Genomic DNA, 9,716 nt, shown 5'->3' with positions numbered 1-9,716 from the left:
CAAGTATATAAGTGTTGAAAATATAAATAATTCATGCAGAAAACATGTTTACAAATTCATTGGTAATCATCAATCATAGTCATACGAAAAATATAATTTAACAATAATAACTATAACTAACAACATGATGTTTAATTTATTGTAAAACTTTATAGAAGGTACAGTTTTATTTCAACCTATATAAAGTATAAAATATAATACTATGATATAATTATATTATTATATTATATTATAAAAAGACATTCTGATAAAAAATTATAACTAGAAATAAGCCCTATGTCCCGTTCCGACTGTCACCTGATCCAATTCCAAATGTGCCAAAAATGCTAGCGGCATTGCCGCGTTGCACAGCTAGCGATATTTGCTGAACCAGGAAAGAGCCGGCACGGGGGTCGCTGCCCCTATCTCTCAAACGTCGCCCCAAAGTACTAATAAGTTTTTTGGCCTCCACACACCAAGGCCCCGCAGTTTCTATTGCGACCGGAACAAAGTCGTACGCTGGTACCAAGTTTGCGTATTTATTATATTTTAATTTCGCAGCACTCTCGGCGGCCGCGCCTGCTAATTTGCTAGTATGGGTGATGTGGGAGGGGGCAAAGGTGCTAACGCAAGTGGCGTCCCAAATCAGGCTGCGGCCTTTTGCCCAAGGTACCAGCGTAAGGCCGTCCGGTCGCTTACCGTCTGTGCGGCTTAAGCCCTGCGGCTCCAGGATACATGGTATATTGGCCGAGACCATGGCACGACGGATCAGCTCGTTGATGGCGTTATGTCTTGGTATTCGCCCCGCACATCGCAAGCAGCTTAAGCCGTGGTGCCCATTAGCCTCGACCATCGTCCCGCAGATGCAGCGATGGGTTTCGCATACCTTGCATCCTAGTCTTAAGGCCACTCCGACTCTTAATGTGTCATCGTCTAAAAAGGTACCCAATTGCGGAGAAGGTAGTGCGTGCAGCCAGGCCCCCGACTCGGGTTGCCTAACGGCTTTTAGTCTGGCCACATCTTCTACTTGTGGAGCGCTTTTCAATAGGCTGAAATAAGTGCGCTCACACAAGGTGTTGTCCCAAGGTCTTTGCAGATCGGGGTTGTCCGGGCGTACGGCTCCAGAACAGCGGGTCGTCCACTCAGCTAAGGCCTCCTCTACGAATGGAAGACAGATTTTGCCACCATTAAAAGATAATATTTTAGTGACAAGTCCTGTCGACGCATGAGAGGAAGCAAGGAATGCTACAACTCCAACATCGTTCATGCTACGGATTCCTAAACCCCCATAACGGATAGGAAGCGTTGCCTGGCTCCATTGTGCTTCATGCAATTGGACGTTTAGGATGTTTTCAAGACCTTCTTTGAGTGTGGAATCATACTCTTGAACATCCTGCTTAAACATCCACGTTGGCGCCGTCCGTAGAGTGTAAGTTACTCGCGGCATAGTGAAGCAATTGCGTAACAATATTAGAGATACGTGCGCTGAAAGGTGCTTTAGGCGCTCGTAAGAGGATCTTAATGCCGAAGTCTTTTCCTGGAGCACCGATCTCACCCCTTCTGGAAAAATCGGTGCACCAAGGAGGCAAAAGGATGATTTATCTAGGACCTTAATGCCTGGAAGTAAAGGTTCGAAATTGGAGACGGAGTTCATCGCAGCGGTACTGCAGGCAAACAACTCGCACTTCGCTGGGTTTATTTCCAGGCCAATAGATTGCAGGGCTGGCAGAAGTCTGCCGACGTCGTTGAGAACAACATCAGAATCACCTCCTATAGTGCCATCGTCTAAATACCAGACATTCAGAGGTGATTCTAATGTTGTGATCAGGCTTTGTATAGCTAGGCAAAACACAAGGGGGCCCAATGGATCACCTTGCTGAGCGCCGACCTGTGACGAGATGGTATTGTTATCGTAAAAAAGGTTGCTCGGAGCCGAGTAGCATTGGAAAAGAAATGGGTACAGAACGGGGGTATGGTTTTTCACTTGCTGTAAAATCGCATCTCTTTCAACGGAATTAAAAGCATTTTTGATGTCCAGCTTTATAATCACAACGTTATTATTCTCGTGTGACATTGAAAAATGCCTCGTTGCGTGGATTGCCGCCTCGCAGCCTAATGGTGTGCCGAAGCCCATCTGGACAGGCTGAAGAAAACCTGCCATCTCGTCTCTCACTGACCGACAGCCCAATTTGGCTACGAGCCGTCTTAGAGTTGTACCTATAGCAATTGGTCTAATTCCTCCGTCTTTTTTCGTTAATGCACACAAAGACGCTCCGTAAAGGTAGGGACAAACTTGGGGATTGAGCATACCGCGTAAGAGGAAGTTGCAAAGTTTAGTCAGTGATTCAAGGAGTCTGGTTCCATTATCTCCTGCATTGGGAGACACGAGTTCTTTTAGATGCTGAGGGCGAAGACCATCCAATCCTGACGCAGAGCCGTTATAAAATGAGCCGTTATAATAATTAATCAATAATATCATAAAATTCATAAACAATAATGTTTCATAATCCAGACTTTTATCATTAAAGAATTCATCCATTGAGTAATAAATAATATTTTTATATTAACATTTCCTTGAACTGTTTCTTAAATAATTTATCGCTAATTTCTAGGTTCGTTCAGGAAACCGAGCAGTTTATTCATAATAAATAAAAATAAATAAAATTTGTTTATTTCAGACCATCAGATCCATAATTTGTTAGTAAATCAAAACAACTTACATCCTATATTAGTACTTACATAAAAACACATATACACCAACACTTATAACTATTTATTACTACAATACATCCCTGCGTGTAGAGAGGACCACGGGGCAAGATGGTTTATTTGGCCCTGCCTATCACCACCTCAACCCAGTACTTTGTGAGGCGGCAATCGGCACGTTCGGACAATGTCCTCAGGAAGGTGTTGCTACTGCCACGCACGCGCTTCAGCAGAGACGCTATTCTTTTACGCCTAATGGCGTAAAAGTCATCTATTCGCGCCTCTGCAAACATGCCCGAAGCACTACAGTGCTTCGGCAGTTTCAACAGCATCCTCAGAATGTTGTTGTACTGAACTCTCAGCGTGTTATAGGCCCTTTGTGTAAATGTTGCCCACAGACTGCACGTGTAAAAAGTTTGACAGTATGCCCTAAAGAGCGTTAACTTTACTTCTGTGTTACAACGTGCAAATCTGCGGGCAACCATATTGCCCCTTACCGCCATAGCCCTCCTCTCCCGCTCCAGATCTACATCATCCTTCAGATCTCCGGTGAGCATATGCCCTAGATATCTAAAGCTGCCCACCACCTTGAGGGGTACTCCACCCAGCATGATCCTAGGCACAGTTAGATTTGAATTATACTTTGGAGCCTTAAAAATGAGTATTTCACTTTTGGTTGAATTGTACCTAAGACCATGCTGCTCAGCATAACCCTCACATATGGCGATCAACTTTTTTACCGCGCTTACTGAGGGGCTCAGCAACGCCATGTCGTCCGCGTAACTTATATTGTTAAAACATGTTTCCCAAATATAGCATCCGACACGCTCCCTGCTAAGCCTCCCAATAAGCTCGTTGACATAAAGGTTAAACAAGGTGGGAGATGTTAGCCCCCCCTGTCTAACCCCACATAGTAGTTTGTATTCGTCTGAATACACCCCATCCCATCTCACCTGATTGACCTGATTGTTATACCAATATTTTAACAAATCTATGCATTCTTTAGGTATTCCCGTTTTGGCTAGTTTGTCCCACAGTATGTGGTAAACAACCAGGTCAAAAGCCTTTGACAGGTCCAGGAAACACGCATACACAGGCGTGTTCCTGTCCCTGTAATACCTGACAGCTTGCTTAAGGCACAATATAGCCGCTTCAGTTGACAGCCTAGACCTAAAACCGAATTGCACGTCGTGCAACTTTATATGGATCTGAAGTTGTGCATTGAGCAAGCTGTCGAGCACTTTAGCCATTATAGTAGCAAGTGAGATGGGTCGGTAATTCCCAAGATCAGAAAGGTCACCCGTTCTGTTTTTCGCAAGCGGCACCACAACGGTGCGTGTGAGCTGATCGGGAAGATACGCGTGCCTTATACAAAGCGTGAAAAACATTGCCAGCACGCGCGGCACGTGTACACCGGCGTACCTGAGGTGCTCAATACTTAGGCCATCATGTCCCGGAGACTTACCCCTCTGCATGTTTTTTATGATGGCTTTGACATCTTTAGCCATGAAGGTGACAGTAGGGGGGGAGACGATAGTCCGAGCACCCAGCACCCCGGGCGTGGCCTTAATAAGTGGACTTACTGCAAACGCACGCTTAAAATTACTAGCAATATGTTTTTTATCGCTTTCTCCGCCTACGCACACAGGGATACCCGGCCGAGGACTAAACTTGTTTGTGTTTTTCCAGAAGGATTTGAAATCTTTTTTAGTCTGATTTGACGCCAGGATGTCGCTTTTTATCTGATCCTGCCTATCCTGGCACCATTTCAACCGTGACTTAAAAACCCTTCTGGTTTCACACATTTCCTCATAGATTAAGCCAGCAGATGGTTTGTTAGCTCCTACCCATACTAAGAACTTAATCCTAGCCTCCCTGTGAGCGTCCGCAACATATTTATTCCACCCCGCTACATGCCTACTCGGTCTGCCCCTCTTCTTCTTACTCGACCTCCCAGCCGCCTCCGTCATTGTACTGATAATGTAGTTATACATACTGTCAAGGATTTGTTTATGTTTTGGCTCATTACATACCTTATCCGCACAAGACGTTAACTCTGCAGGAAAGTCGAGCAACTTCAACTTCTCGTGGCAGAGCGAGTGGTATAGTTCGACTTGCTCCGCTTGTCTCTCACCCCACACCACACCGTCATGACGTAGCCTGCCAGGATCACATTTAATTTGGACCTTATTCATGTCACATTCAACTATAAGTGGCAGGTGATCTGACCAGTACATTTCACAGTTTATCTTTATATCAAGCACTGTTTGCCTCGCTGCTTCTGTGACTATGCAGTGGTCCAACCACCTGCTACAGCCATGGGCTTCACTTGTGTACGTATGTGTACCCGAGTCAGTGCCCAACATCTCAAGGTCAACGCAAAACCAGTTTTGATTGGCACAGAAATGCAGGAGCTCGTTGCAAAATAACTCATTAGGGTGAGCATTAAAATCTCCTAGTACGAAAATCGCTTCAACGTCACTATTCTCCGCGCTAATTGCGCTTATTTCGGCCAAACACTCTGTGAACACTGGTAGGTTTTCAGGCATATTTACCGGCATATACACACTGAACACTAACATAGACCGGTTTTGCATTTCGATTTTAATTGCTGCCAAGCGCACACTTTCACATTTAATAACCGACACTTGCCTAAAAACTGATTTTCGCCACAATATTGCTACGCCACCATGAGGACGGCCAATAAGGATACCACCCTCGGCGTCCACCGCAGATACCCCAGTGTACGCAAAGTCTTTGTGCACTGCTCCCAGTATCGGCAAGTCATGTCCTAATAACCAATGTTCCTGCAACGCCAGGACATCCGCCGTCTCACACAATGCCTGCACACCCTGCATCGACCTTTTCAACGACTTGCAATTAAAACTTATTAGCCTTATAATGCGGACACATCGACAGTAAGGGCCGTTTCTTACCAAAGCTAGCTTGAAGGATGCAGGGTGGCAATAATAGTTGGGGACCGACAGGTTTTGCGATTTGGTCTTGACTGTTTTTTTTATCTCAAACAACTTAAGGTGACTTGTTAATTTTTTTTTTATATTAGAGGTCAAAACCAAATTTTTGTCGCGCAGTTCTTAAAAACGTAATTCTGCGGGAGCACTGACTTATTTTTTGTCTTCTTCCTCGCGTTGTCCTGGCATTTTGCCACGGCTCATAGGAGCCTGTGGTCTATTCGACAACTAATCCCAAGATTTGGCGTAGGCACTAGTTTTTACGAAAGTGACTGCTATCTGACCTTCCAACCCAAAGGGTAAACTAGGCCTTGTTTGGATTAGTCCGGTTTCCTCACGATGTTTTCCTTCACCGAAAAGCGACTGGCGAGCGAATTTTTTGTGTGGAAAATAAAATGTAAACCTATCGCGGGAAAATACAGCGTATTATTACATTGCAGCCATTTTTTTTAAATTAAAACAGAAATAATGTTCAAAACATACCAAGTTTGGGCTCCTTCAGTTACGAGGTTACGATATGACTGATTTTTTTGTACAATATTCCACAAATGATACGTGATATCCTCATATTTAACCCCAAGAAAGCAATTTTTGAAATTAATTTAGTTTTTATTTTCAATATTACAAAGGGACACAGTTCTACTTCAGTACCTATGTATTTTTCGAGACTTATGGAACTGTACTGCAGATATGGTACATATTATCGCACCCGGCGTGAAGATCTTGACGCCAAACGTCAGCTCCGAAAAACTCGGCCCAAGACCTCCTACAACTATACATACAACTCATCTGGACAGCTCTACTGTGCTCCGTGCAGCCGAACTTTCAAAACTAAATTTGGATTTGCAAGTTACGCTCGCACCCATGCGCGTAATAGTTAATAAATAATATTTAAAAACAATATTAATAAAAATAATATAACTTGTCAGGATGTAGACGTCGACGGATACGTCTGGGAGGACATCATCATCATCACATATTAATCATAGAATAAGTAATATCCATGTATCCAACGGGGAACACCTTTTTAACCATTTATAGAGCCGCAGACCTAAAGGCAGGTCCAAGCTCAGATGGTTGGACGGCGTATACCAGGATATCAGGACCTTCGGAGTGACAAGTTGGAGAAGGAAAGCCACGAATAGATCGGGCTGGAGAGATTTGCTTGACCAGGCTAAGGCCACCCGCGGCTGTAATGCCTCAGAACATGATGATGACTTCCCTCCTAAAGGGTTTTTTTTTAAACTGTGGGTCAAAAAATTGCTTTTACCTCTAGTATGCATGTGCCCAACGTCTTAACTTTACATCGATTTGCGGTTTTATTTCGTACACCTTCCATGTAAAATTCGAAAAAAAAATATATAAATATTTTTTTACAAAAAAAACCGACTTCAATGAGGACGACCGGTGAAAGAAAGATTATTGTTGATTTTGAATTTTATAAAATGGAATGAAAAAGACAGCGTCCTACTCCTAATTATGTAGAAAAGGAGGTAACATTTTTTTTTTTTGCCACTGCACCTACACATTTCAGATTTGTCCTTTGGTTGACAAGGCATTCTCCATACAAACCTTGTGCAAGTTTTATTCGTTAGTTTTGGCACTATAGCATTTAATTTCTTTTTTTGGTTGTATATATTGGATATACGCAGAACATGATGTAGAATTTTTTTTTTAAATACAAAAATACAAAAAAAATAAAAAAAAATATACATCAAGCCATACAGATAAATAATCATATTTATCAAAAATAATAACTGTAGCGCAAACACAACCGAAGAAAAACGCGCACAAAGCTTGTATGGAAAGAGCTTGTCCTACCCTTCGCCATAATCATTTATTTCATTTCAATCTTAGGTGGTAAATCATCATCTCCTTCCTTGCCGTATCCGGCAATGGCGACTCCATCAACAATTCTTATCCGGATTATGAAATGCCCTTATGTGGCTCGCAAAACCTAACTTTGTTTTGAAGATGCGGTCACACGATGCGCAATGGAGTTGTCCAGTCGAGTTGCGGGTGTATGTGTAGGAGGGCTTAGGTCGCGTCTTGCGGATATGACGCTTAGCATCTAGGTCTTCCAGACGCTGCTGCTCAAATTGAGCTACCTTCTGATAAACAGTTCCTACCTACCTTGTACCTTGTTGTGTTGTGTGTGTATAGTTGGTAAATACACAGTGGACGAGTCAGTTAGTTAGTTAGTAATCAGTAGTTCAGAAATTTTTTGCCTCGATCCTTACGAGCGAGCTAAACTCCGCCTCCCATAATGATAACCAATTGTAATGCATTTAGACTTCTTTATCTTAATAATGAAAATGGTAAACGCAGGTAATGAGACAAACAATAGGTAGTAAGGACATTTTATTAGTTGTTGTTGTTTAGGCTAAACTTCGCCTACACATAAATATAACCAATTAGGATGCATATAGGATTCCTTTCCTTAGTTTGCAAAAGAAAAGTTTGCCGGCCGTCCCAAAGACAATTGACGACAATAAACTTTATCTGGGCTAACCTTTTTATTCGACACCCACTTTTTTTATGTGCCATACTATTGGTTATCAATTTTGTGTTATCGCCTCACCGCCTGCAAGACGTTTAAAAGGTTTGTACACTTTGTACCTGATAGTACCTGTGTCAGGAGACCTCGGTCTTCCAGATTACAGTTTTAGATATCTAGACTAAAAGAAGTTTTGAAATTAACATTATAATTATATATATATTGTAGTTAATATAATATAATAATTCAACACAAATGGGTGGAAACACAATTAAACACTTAAATTAAAAACTTATTAATAAGAAAATTGTCCCAAGTCGAGACCGCTTGGTAGGGTGCCCAGAAGGCTGGCTGCATTGCCCCTCTAGAGGCAATTCAGCATTTTATATTGAATTGACAATTTGAAAAAAATTACATTTGATTATGTATTACTTATTGTTAAAAATATTTTTACAAATCTATTTTAGGTTAAAATGTGGGTGCGTGTGTGTGAGTGTTTGTATCGATTTATTTTTAAGATTATATTTACGAATTATATCCTCAGTGGCATTATAGTCGAACGCATTTATCCATTTCATTATAGCTTTTTTACATTAATAATTATTTAGCGAGTAAGTATATATTAACTTCCTTATTTACCTTTTACCTTGTAATATATAATTGCCGATTGTACCTCTTATTGCCTCCTTGCAAAGGCTGATTTACTTCTAGGCTCAGGTGCAACTCTGTGAATCCTTTGGGTACGTAGATTAAGATTAAGCGGTATAGAGCTATGAAGAGTGTGAACTTTTAAGGTTGCAGAGGATATATACAACGTACCTACGCATACTAAGTGCCTTCAATGTGCATACAGTACCCCTAGTGTAAATTTAATCGATATCATAACGTGACGAACGCGTTTGCGTTAAGTCTCATTTTGTATAGGATTTTGAGTTTCCAAAACGTCCCGCTTGGCGCGCTCTTTCTAAATCCAATACAAAATGAGACTAAACGCAAACGCGTACGTCACGTTTCGAAATCGAAATTATTTACACTAGGGGTACAGGTCTGAAGTAGGGTATCTTCGTGGTTTAAAGTACATAGTTTTTAGTAGGTACCTCTGCCCTCTCTTGACTGGCAGGTATTTAGTTTTATTTGCGGCTCCCCGAACTAGTATACAGTACGACATTATTGACTGCGCTAGCGTTATATACATTTATTGTAAAAGAGGTGTATTCGCTACATGATATTTATGAATTACTTTGATATTTACTGTAATTAAAAGATGTTTTAATTATGGATGAAGGCGTTGCTTATCTGGCTACCCATAATCACAGAAAAAGACATGAAAATAAAATAATTATCATCGGTTAGACTGAAAAACAAAAAAAAAATAATTCGCTCCCATTACCCCGCATTTCGGGTAATCTGAGCCAAAGAACAAAAAAAAAAATAAAAAATATAATAATAATATGAAATAGTTTTGATTTTATTTTCTAAAGTTTCTACTGTCCAAAAGGCTTTTGTCATTGTAAGGTCTCTCTTTCGTGGCATTAACCTTTTGAACGCCACGCCTATCGTAC

Source organism: Cydia pomonella, chromosome 22 (genome assembly GCF_033807575.1).
Source record: "Cydia pomonella isolate Wapato2018A chromosome 22, ilCydPomo1, whole genome shotgun sequence".
Taxonomy (NCBI): domain Eukaryota; kingdom Metazoa; phylum Arthropoda; class Insecta; order Lepidoptera; family Tortricidae; genus Cydia; species Cydia pomonella.
The sequence above is the reverse complement of the archived record's forward strand: the minus strand, read 5'-3'. Positions refer to the sequence as shown.